Source organism: Castor canadensis, chromosome 1 (assembly GCF_047511655.1).
Source record: "Castor canadensis chromosome 1, mCasCan1.hap1v2, whole genome shotgun sequence".
Classification (NCBI taxonomy): Eukaryota; Metazoa; Chordata; class Mammalia; order Rodentia; family Castoridae; genus Castor; species Castor canadensis.
This window is the reverse complement of record NC_133386.1, coordinates 205,064,831-205,076,242: the sequence shown is the minus strand read 5'-3', so window position 1 is coordinate 205,076,242 and position 11,412 is coordinate 205,064,831. Positions and strand designations below refer to the sequence as shown.

The window sequence follows — 11,412 nt, the reverse complement described above, 5'->3', positions numbered from 1 at the left end:
GTGCCGGAGTAACAGGGCTCCCTAGAACTGCACAACCAAAGATATCTGGAGAAACACGTGTGCTAGAGTTTTGTCCTGGGTGCCTCCGGGTGAGCTCAAGTGACTGCTTGAAGGGAATGCAGCTCTTCAACTTGAGAAAAACTCTCATGGCTTTCCAAATGGGGCACCGAGACACACCTCCAGTGACAGTGGGGACCGTTCTTGTCTCACCAGGGCTGCTTCTGAACCTTTGCCGTGCAGGTTCTTTTTTTGGGGAGCTGAGATCTCAGGCTTCCTTTGCACGGCTTGTGGGGCCTCTGCATTTCCCGTCCCTACATGGGCTGTTTCAGTGTCCTGGATTGCAGGCGTTCTTCACTGTATTAACCAAGACTTTCTCCCTGTAGTCTGGTGCTTTGACATCCAGATCCAGGACTGACCTTGGAAGGACCCTCACCCCAGGGGCAGCCAAATCCTGAAGACCCACTCACCTGCCACCCACAGCCCCTGACGCACACCTCACACCCCCAGCACCGCCCCCCTTTTGACCTCATGCTTGCCAGGCAGGTGCTCGACCACTTGAGACACACCCTCAACCCTTTTGGTTTTTTATTTGTTTTTCAGATAATGTCTCGGGCTTTTGTCCAGACCAACCTCAGACCATGATCCTCCTACCTCCATCTCCTGAGTAGCTGGGATTACAGGCACATACCACCATACCTGGTGCCACAACTTCCTTTATTGGGCTCTCAAATCATATCCACTGTCCACAAGACTCATCACTCCAGCCTAGTTGGTGTCACTTTTTTTACTTTTTTGTTGATAATTTTGCCTCTTAAAATGGTCCTTGGCATAGTGTCAATAGGTTCAGGAGTGAATTACAGTGCCATTGGAGGAGTTCAATGTCAATGAATCAATGATACATAGTAACGAGGTGTCTTCAAACAGAAGCACACATAAAACAAAGTCATGGATTGATCAGCTGATAAGAATGTTACGGCCAGAGGCTCACAGAATCCTAACCCTGACCTTCTGCTAGGGCTGATGGATTGGTGCTCCCTCCCACCCCAGCATTTGCCGGTTAACCAGAACCACCTAGATTTCCTTTGTGTGGTCCCTGTCCAAGTGTCCACCACAGACGGCAAGGTCCCTGAGCCACCTAGTGTGGAGCCTGGCACACAGGGACTAATGACCAGGGTACTGATTGGAGGGCTCCTGAGCCCACATTCAGGCAGGCCCTCCTGGCCCCAAACCCCAGACACAGCCCGGGCCCTGTTTCAGGCCAGGAAGCCCTGGAAAGAGCACTGGCCCAGGCACCCAGGGTACTGTGTTTGAGAGCCAGTTGCCCCTTTACTGGACCTGGCACTGCAAGCAATGTCCTTTCTCTGGCTCTCAGAAGGGTGAGTGTTTTTAGTCCTGAGTGGGTTCCTAGGATGGAGGGAGGGAGACCAGACAGCAGGTCAGCAGCTGGCAATGTGGCCTCACCCTGCTCAGAGATGGGTCCACAATTATTCCAGACAGACAGGCTTTTTGAAGCAAGGGAAGGGAAGAACGTGAGTCCATTTCCCAGAGCTAACAACTGAGCCCTCGCAGGGGACCTGCCAGCCGTTTCTCCCAATGACTGGCTTCTGCCTTGCCAACTTTCCCAGAGGGATTTGAGTGTTGTTTTAAAGAAAGTTTCTCCCAAATTTCTTCAAAAGTGCCGGTCCAGCTGGGGTGGCTCCACCGAGCCTGACCCAGACTCTGCTCCACACCTGCATCACAGGCTGGGAGCAGCCAGCTCGGGCTGGGCCATGCCTGGGCTTTGCCCTCTGTGAGCTCAGCACCAGCTGACCACCACGCTGAGTGAGGAGACCTCCAGACCTCGGGCCAGGCCAGAGGTCACCTGTTGTACCCTTTCTCAGAACGCACCTGCACGTGACTGTGCAGGTATGCAGGAGGAAGACTGTGCACAAGAACAAAGTGGTAACACATGGGACAAGGGCTCCCGGTGTCCTGTGGGAACCTGGCTGCCACCAGAAACAAGGTGGCTGAGAGGTCTCTGCTATCCCTCCCTCCTCGCTGCTTCCCACCCATGTCCTGCGCAAGCCTGCCACGGTCACCCAGGTAACCTGTGCACATGGTTAGACTAAGCCTGGAGGACGCCTGTAAGGTTTCCAAGTAAATCAGCACAACAAAGTCCTTCTCTGTGCCAGGAACCCAGGAAATGGGGCGCCCCAGCCAGGCTAGTTGAATAAGACTGTGAATAAGGACAGCTACCATCTCTCAGGAACTGAGCCCCTGCTCACAGTGAGCCCCAGGGTGTTTCCGGCTCCTGAGGTGTTTGGTGTTTTGGAAACCTGGAGTTTATTTCAGGAGCAGGAGGAAGTAGGGAAGGGAAGAGAAGGAAGCCAGGGTTAAGATAATTCGAGGCACAGTCCATCATGCCATGATGTGTCCTGCTGAACATGCCTGGGTTCTGACAGCCTGGGTGGCTCTTGCAGACCCTGGTCCACCTAGGCAGTAGGCTGAGGACCTGCTGGGGTCAGGGTGCCACTGCTCCTACAGAGGCAGCAGGAGGAACTGGAGGTGTTGCAGCCCAGGGAGTGGGTGGCCCCCAGTCCCCAGCTGCCTCCTCACCAGGTGGACTTAAGAGAGGCTGAGACCTGGGAGTCTGGGGAACAGGGTGGCAGGACCAGGGGAGGCACTTCCACTCTGCTGAGATCCAGTCCCTAACATGAGCACCACTGCCCAGGCCCTGCATCTGTCCCTCACCCTGAATGAGCTTGCAAGAGATGCAATGCCCAGAGCCACCCAGAGGCCAAGGACTCCTAGCTCTTGTCCTCTTCCCCTCCTCAGGATAGAAGTCTGCACCCAGACCAACTCCTACAGAGGTGGCTCAAGCCTGTAATCCTACCTACTTGGGAATCTGAGATAGGGAGTATCAAGGTTCAAGACCAGCCTAGGCAAATAGTTTGAGAGATCCCCCCTATCTCCAAAATCACCAGCCCAAAATGGACTGGAGGTGTGGCTCAAGTAGTAGAGCGCCTGCTTTGCAAGTGCAAAGCCCTAAATTCAAACCCCAGTCCTACCCAAAAAAAAGAAAAAAAATCTGAAATTGTCTGCACATAAAGTCCCGGCCATCCCAGGTCCTGTTCCCAGGTGGACGTTACCTTTTTAGCCACACCGCTCAGTGGCAGGGAGCCTGGGCAAGAAGAACAGCCACCAGCACAGCCCTGGCTCCACGCCACTCTGGGGTAAATTCACCTGGGGCACAGGCTGATTTGGACTCCCAGTTATTTATGTTAGCAGGTCCCCAAGTCTACAGGCCTAGCTCCAAGTGCCTCTCACCCTCTCCCTCTCTACATCTCGACCCAAGAGCCCAGGCGGCACAGAAAACACGAGCGTCAGATCCTGCGTGGTCCGAGACAGTCTTGGCCTAATGACCCACTGGTTTTTGTTATCATTTATGACATCCACCAGGTGGAGAACTCTGAGTTCATTCATTTGTGCACAAATATTTATTGAGCACTTTCTGAATATCAGAGCCCATGCATGGGGCTGCATGTTCTTCCCAAGTCCCCTGGTGGCGTGGCAAATGTACCCTTCATCATGAGGAGGTGACACTGTTTAGAAGGCTCAGATTCTCCAAGGCCCGGCTCCCATGCATTCTCACTGGAAGCTGTCCTTGCATGAGGCCTCCTGGGAGTATGAGGAAGGAGACAGAAGACATGAGCAAGGCAGGCAGCACCCTCTCCTTGAAAGAACCCCGTGCCCACAACTGGTGGGCAGACCTCCCCCAGGTCCCTGTGCACGAAGATCTAGACAGCAGAGCTGGCCTAGAATGAAACATGGCATCAGGGAATTGCTAGAACCTCAAAGTCCTTAGTTGGGTTCTTGGCTCAGGCATCTGGGAGCTGTTCAACCACAATCGCTTTGTCCCTGCAAACTCAGTTTCTGAACCCAAGAAATGGAACCAGTAGCCCACTGGGGGTGAGGAGAGCTGGCATACTCTGATGAAAGGTTTGTGACAGGGCCAGATGGCTGAGCCCACAACAATGACAGGACAGATGCCCAGGTTGGACATAGAAAGGAAGACAGAAACACTCTGCAACCCTCGGAGGCAGCACCAGCCAGGGCTGGAGAGGAAGACAGAGAGGCCTTCTCTAGCAATTGTGTCTTCTTTGGCATGACTGGAGTTTGAACTCAGGGCCTTGTGCTACCATTTGAGCCATGCTCCCAGCCCTAGCAATTGCATCTTCTAAGCAGTTGACTTGACCCAGCTGTGGGACCCCCAGGGGACAAAGTTACACTCCAGTGCTGAGGGCAGAGAGGTCAGGCAAAGACTGACCTCAGCAGCATATGTGTCAGAGCAGCCCACGTGTCATGGTCACAGGTGGCAGAACAGCCTCAGCCCCCAGTTGCCAGGTGAACAAAGTGGCCGTGATAAGAAAGGTCTGAGCAACTGCAGGGTGGATGTTGGGGGGCGGGCACCATGGACAAAGTCAACTCAGCGTGGGTAGCAGCCCTCAAGATAAGAACAGCAACTATGAAGCAGAAAGAAAACGGAGGATAAACGCCGTGAGTTTGGTTGAAGTAGAGTTTTTAGCTAGGATTCAAAAAACACAAGCCACCAAAGAGCGTCATCAAGCTCAAACCTTTCTCCTTAGAAGACAGTGTTTAAAAATAAAAAGGTAAGCCACAGACCAGGAGACAATATTTGCAAATCACAGATCTGATAAATAGCTTGTGTCTAGGATACAGAAAGAGCTCTTACAACCTGATAGTAAGAAAACAACCCAAGGTTTTTATGTGAGCAAAACTGTAACAGATACTTCACTAAAGAAGAAAGTGAGGAGCTGGCGGAGTGGCTCACATGGTAGAGAGGCTGCCTAGCAAGCACGAGGCCCTGAGTTCAAACCCCAGTGCTACAATAGTAAACTAAAATAATGGTTCAAAAGAAGAAGAAGAAGAAGAAAGTGAGCAGCTGATAGCAAGTGAGCAGCTAGCTGGTAAATGGAAACTCACTCAATGTCACCAGAGGGCAGGAAATGCAAATTAAACTATTATACATGCAGGAGAGAGGCTAAAATTGTTGAACTGATCATAGCAAGTGTGAGAGGTGACTATCACACACACGGCTATGGGGAGGCAAAATGGTGCACACAACAGAAAAGGCTTGCGTGTCCCCAAGAGACACGAAAACCCATGTCCACGCACTCAAGTGGAAACAGCACAGAAGTATATTACCCGGTGAGCAGAAAAGCAAATTCCAGTCAATTCAGACAGCCCAGCGTCCACGGATGCTCAGAGATAGAAAGGAAGTAGCCACAGACACAGGACACAGGGACCCTCCTTTATGGCTAATTACAGCTCAGTAACCTCTCCCACAGGGCCAGACACAGCCCATGCTAAACAGCTGGTGACCAGCACCCCCTGTGGCCAGGTTCACCAGCAAGCCTTTCTTTCTCCATTGCTCAGATGAGCAGACTGAGGCCAGGAGGAGCTATGTCACCCAGCATCACCCAGGACCACCTAAGTCACTAGCAAGGCTATGGTGCAGTCAGGACTCACACCCACTCCTGACTCTAGGGTCCATCCCCCAAACCACTAAGGCTGTCCTGGGGACACCAAACCAGCGGCCCCTCCCCTTTCCCAGGGGGAAAGCACGGCCTCAGGGAACTGACCTGCCCAAATTCACAGGAAAGAGGCAGGTTCCAGAGAGGACCAGAGTTCATTTGTCAGCAAACACTTACTCACCTGCCCTCAGGAAGTTCCCAGCCCCTTCCCGCCCAAGGTTACCAAGAAACACCTCTTCAGGGAGCACTCCTGGGACAGGGTGCTCATTGTGAAGTGATGGAGGCTGGGGCTCCCCACCCAGGTGGGGCTAAAGGAAGTGCCAGTGTGCAGAGAAGGGGTGAAGTTGGGGCTCTTTCTGGGCTGACTGAAGGACCATGGCCCCACTCCAACTCTGAGCTACAGATCTGGGAATCAGAAAACAAATCTGCCCTCTGGACAGCAAAGCACGCAGTCCAGGCCCCACCTAGAGGCAGGAATCCAGCATCCCAGGCCTCTGCTGTGGTCCAGTGCATCTGACCACCTGCAGGAGGAAAGCAGTCCCCCACTCCCCCTCACTGGCATGGGTGCCCTTCCTCCCCACTTCCCACCCAGCTGTGCCACTTACCCCAAGTCTCCCAGCTTCTCTGTGCCTCAGTTTCCTCAGCTGGGAGGGGAGGATTACAATCCTGTCTGCACCCCAGCATCTCCTAGTGGTTTGATGGAGAAGACAGGACGTTTGCAAAATACTCACATGGGGCCCGGCTGCCTCGGCGCCATGTGGCACACACTTTCCACATGTGATTGGTGATTGGTCGGATTCTGGGATTGGTCGATGTCTCCTGTGACAGCCTGCTCTGAGACTCCTCGAGGTATCCCAGTCTGGGGACATCCCTCCCCCAGCCAGGACAGTGCTGGCCCTTTGTCCTGCTGCCTGCCCAACTGGGGACTTTTGGCAAGGCCTACCCCAGATGTCCAGCTACCCGCAGGGAAGGAGTTTCTGGGTGGCAGAGGCTGGGGTCAGGGCCTCTGTTAAGATGAGCACAGTGCTCAGCTGACCACAAGGACAAGAACTGAGAGGGACTCTGAACAGGTCTTCCACTCAGGCCTGCACTGCCCTGATGAAAGGATGACTCGGTGACTCTGAAGCTTGGATAGAAGCACCAGCAGTGGCATAGGCCTATGATCCCAGTACTTGGGAAGCTGAGGCGGGAGGATGGTAAGTTCGAGGCCAGCCTGAGCTACATAGTGAGACTTTGTCTCACCTGGATGGGGAATTCAAGAAGTCAGGAATGTCTTCATTTGCCATGTCCCTGATCCCCTCTGGTGGACGTGGTGCCCACCACCTTTGGCCCACAGAGGACAGTTGGCCAGGCCTGACTCTGCAGAAGCATCCTAGCCAGCCCTGGTCCCGGCTGAGCTCTGCAGAGCCCACACTTCTGGGGGCACACAGTCCTTTCTTCCTGATTCTCACGGGTACCCCTCAAAGACGGAGCACCTCAAGTTCACAGACAGGCAGAAAGCTTCTGGATGTCATGCCCCTTCTCAATGTCACATAGCCAGGAAACAGCAGGGCCAGAAGGGGAACACAGATCCCACCTCCAAGGCTTCTCACCCCTCAGCCTCACCTGGTGCACAATGCAGAGCTCCCTGTGCCCTCTCGGTGCCCTCTCGCTGCCCCTCGCCCACCAGAGCCCAGCCGAGGACAGCCTCCACCTTCCTCCCAAGAGGATATCCATGAGCACCGGGCATTTTTGCTCTTAATGGTTCTTTCTTCAAAAAAATGCTGTTAATAATAAAACATGTAACTGTGTTGGGACAGAGGCAACTCACTGGTACATCTTATCTTCCTGTCTTGGGGCTGTCCAAACTCATCTCCACAAACCAGGTGGCTAGAAGCCATGGAAATTCATTCTTTCACTGTTTTGAGGGCCAGAAGTCCAAAATCAAGATGTCACCAGGGCTGGATTCCTCCAAAGACTCTGGGAGAGGGTCTGGCCTGCCTCTTCCAGCCACTGGTGGCCACTCGTGCTCTTTGGCTCGTGGATGCCTCACTGTGTCAGGTGACTGTCACATCTGTGTATCTGTCCCACTGGATCAGGACACCACCTACTGCAGCGTGACCTCGCTTTGACTAGTTACCTATACAAAGACCCATTTCCAAGTAAGACAGGTTCTGAGGTTCTGGGCAGGCATGGATTTTGCAGGGGCATTATTTAATTCTATATAAACGTATAAACACTTCTTTGATCTAACAGCTACTTTTATTGACTCATTTTATAAGAAATTAAAATATCATTGTGAGCCCCTAAAATATCTTTTCCAGATGCCTTGCAACCTGTAAGTGCCACCCTGATCTCCACACACTGCACCTGGCACCGTCACCTGGCACCGGGCAGGTACTGGACAAGCCCTCTGTGCCTAGGTCACTTTCTGCACGGGCTCAGCATCTGGGGACAGGTCAGCTGGCTGTGCTTTCTGTTCTCCGCGGTTATTTGCCTCTCCCTCCTCCCAGAGCCCGGCGGATAATAACCTTGGCTGTAATCTGTTCCGTCCCCGGGCACCTTCCCACTGGCCGCCCTGCACAAACAGCCCCACTCTGGCCGCCACCCACCCGGCTCCAGAGTCCTGATATGAAGGCGGAGGTTACACTTTCTTGACACCGCTGTGACTTTTCAAATAGCAATCCAGTTACCAGGCACCTTGGCACCTGGGCCCGGTTCCACCACGACTTGGCAGGGCCTGAGTGCCACTGGCAGTGATGAATGTGCCCCTCGGCACACCCCACCCACCGGCCACCCGCCACCACCGCGCCAGCCCAGAGACCACAGGCGGCCAGCCCCCAGCAGCTGCCAGGCCTGAGTGCCAAGACCCAGAGCGAGCTCTTCCCAGAGACCTGCTGGCCCCCGCGGGCTTCCTGCCTTGCCTCTGAAAAGCAATACAGGCTTTTCCTCCCCTCCCTTCCCCTCCCATCTCCAGGGATGGACCCCTAGGAGCCCGGGGACTAGGCGATTTCACGTGGTTCTCCCACTCACTGGTTTCGCTCTCCTTCGGCACCATCCCCAAAATAAAGTCAGAGAGTAGAAGCAAAGACTCTCAGAGCTAGGTGTAGCTTGGCCCCCAGAGGATACTAGCACTCATGGTATATTTGGGGAAACTGAGGCTGGAAGCAGGAAGACGAATAACCAGGGTTTGATGTGTGACCCTAGTATCTCCCAGGAGCCTGGGGCCAGCCACTTGTTAGCTCTGCAACCAGGCTAATGGTTTCACCTCTGGGTGTCGCCTTCCCGTCCACACAGTAGGCAGAGCAGCAGTGCTGCCCAGGGCTGTTGTCAGGACTCAGGAGTCTATCGGGATGTGATGACAGCGGGCTTCCAAGGCTGGTCAGTCATCCAGGCATAGGGCCCTGAGGCAGGGAAAAGAAGAGTCAGTGCTGGGCAGCTCTCCCAGAAGAGGCTAGCACCTGCTTTGTTTACACATCAAGCCATTATGAAGCACCATCTATATGCCTGGCACTATCTGTGTGGCTGGGCCTTCAGAGGAATGTCATTTGTTGTTTGTAGGTAGCAGCATGACACCAGATAGCCAAGCAGGGGATTCCAGAGCCCTCAGGACAGGCCCAGAGAGGTGTCCAAGGACCCAGCCCTGCAGTGTGTGCTCTGCCCAGCACGCCCCAGCAGGCCTGCAGGGTGCAGAAGGGCTCTTCCTCTGCCTCCTAGAAAGCCTAAGTTCTCACCGTCTTGCCTCCGAGCACCCCTACACTCCTGTGAACAGAAGGCAGAACTCAGTCCCTAGCAGACGCTGTGTGAGGACAGCTCGGGTGAGCAGGGGCCACCCAGCAGTGCAGGGGCCAGAGGGAGGGGGCCCATGTCCCTGGACCAGTCCCATCCACAGGGCACCCTACCAGCCGTGGCCACCGACGAAGCACTTGGAATGTGGCCTGTGAGGCTGATAAATCGAGTTATAAAAGCTTCTTTCATTTTAACTAACAAATTTTAAACTAAAGCCATACAAAAGGGTTCTCTCTGAAGTATAACTTCCCTGGCTTAGCAGGATGTCCACTGGACGCACAGCGTCTGGTGACGTGCTCCAAGCGTAAAGTCACAGGCTAGATTTTTGAGGACTTAGTGATTTTGTATTAGAAGAATGCAAAATATTCCATTAATCATTTTGACTTTGGTGCCAGGCTAACATATCTTGGCTAGAATGAGTCAAATGAAATACTATCAAAATTCATTTCCCCTCCTTCTTACATTTTTAATGTGGTTCCTCAAAAATTCTAAATTCCCTAAGCGATTTCCTTTATATTTCTATGGGATGGGACCTCTCAGAAGGCTCCTGAGGGGGGGCAGGGCAGCAGGAGAGACTCCAGCTACTGCAGCCCGGCCCAGGCCTCGGAGCCTGGGCTGTTTTGTTCCGTCCCAATGTACCTGTGAAGGTCACAGTGCTGGATGACAAAGCGATACTACTGACAGTAGCAGGAACCTCATCTAGAGCCATGTGGCTCTCAGCTGATCATTTGTAGGTGGTCCTAATCACCCCCACCCTGCAAAATGGGCTTCCGGGAGCTCTCTCTCTGGGCCCAGAGAGATGCAGGAACCTGCCCAGCTCACACCGCAACACAGTGGCCACCTGTCTCTCAGCCTCTGGGGACCTGTGGAGGGCGCTTGCCTCCCCCTCATTCCAACACCTCAACACTCTGCTCTGATGTTTCCAACTGGGCCTTGGTTCTTAAAAACAATGGCAAATACAAACACAGCAGAGCCTCCTGGGGCCTCCCCTCCCCAGGAAGCAGGGGCCCAGGGGTCCCTGAGCAGAGGAGAAGGTGAAGGAGTGCGGGCAGCTGGAGGAGCAGCCAGGAAGGCAGAAGGAGCTGGCCCTGACAGAAGGAGGTACAGAAGCAGCACAGAGTCCCAGCACTCACTCACCCAGAAAAGGATTTGGGGTGCCTCACATGCACCAAGCAGTCCTCAACTTTGGGGTACAGCAGTGGCCCCACAGGCAGGACAGGTGCCAACCACCCTCACGGCTAAGTGGAACATTCTGTGGGGTCACAGAAGTCGTGGTCCCATCCCCAAGTGGGCCCAGTGTCAGACCCGGGCTGCAGAGGCATACAGAAGGTCAGCATGGGGTGTGACTCTGAAGACTGCAGGGCCTAGAGCCCCCTAGCATGGAGAAGATTCAGGGTTCATGGTTGTAGGGGCAGACAGGCAACTCAGCCCCACAATAGCAGAACCGACTTCAGCCAGAGCAGCCCCTGCTTGTCTAGTGAGCAGGCCCTCAGGCCACCATTTCTCTAATCACTGATGTCCACTTACAGAGAGCGACTCGATGACCCAAAGCCCCTGAGCTGGAGGACGCCCCAAGTATTCAGACTCCCAGATTCCAGAGACACTGCAGCCTTGCTGAGGTCCTGGACACAGGGACAGGGTGATGGATGCTGCTAGGTGACCCAAACACCTCCTGCTCTGGGGACACTGCTGCCCATCCGCCCACGCCGAGGGCCCTGCTGCAGGGCGAGGGCTGGGAATGTTCGCAGGAGCATAGCAGAGGCGTGAGTCAGCGTGCAGAGGCCTGCAGCAGGGCCGGCCGCCAGCGCACGAGTGGCGGAAGGTCAAACTCTCCAAGCAGAACCCAGAACCCGGGAAAACAGCACAGGTCCTGCCCAGCCTAGGCCATGTCTGAACCATGCCCAGTGAGGAGCAGGCGTGCCAGGAGGGGAAGGCGCATGCCTAGGTCAGCTGGGGACTCAGCTGGGGCTCTGGACTCCCCACACAGTGCTCTCGGCCAAGTGCCACCCGGGCACGGCCATCCCCAATGTAAACTGAACTTTGCCCATTTAAACATGCTGACTGCCCAGGAGGGCTGGCTGCTCGGAGACGCTGTCCTGGAAAACAAGAC

At 54.4% G+C, this 11,412-nt stretch overlaps 1 long non-coding RNA gene across 1 annotated transcript; it reads right to left on the bottom strand.

The window, feature by feature from the left end:
- Positions 1 to 2,928: 2,928 nt before the first annotated feature.
- On the bottom strand, positions 2,929 to 11,129 carry LOC141414936 (uncharacterized). Its single transcript, XR_012439943.1, has 4 exons — positions 10,830 to 11,129; positions 8,782 to 8,917; positions 6,140 to 6,221; positions 2,929 to 3,657 (listed from the first exon to the last, which is right to left on the bottom strand). It is a non-coding gene; the product is annotated as an uncharacterized lncRNA (long non-coding RNA).
- Positions 11,130 to 11,412: the final 283 nt, after the last annotated feature.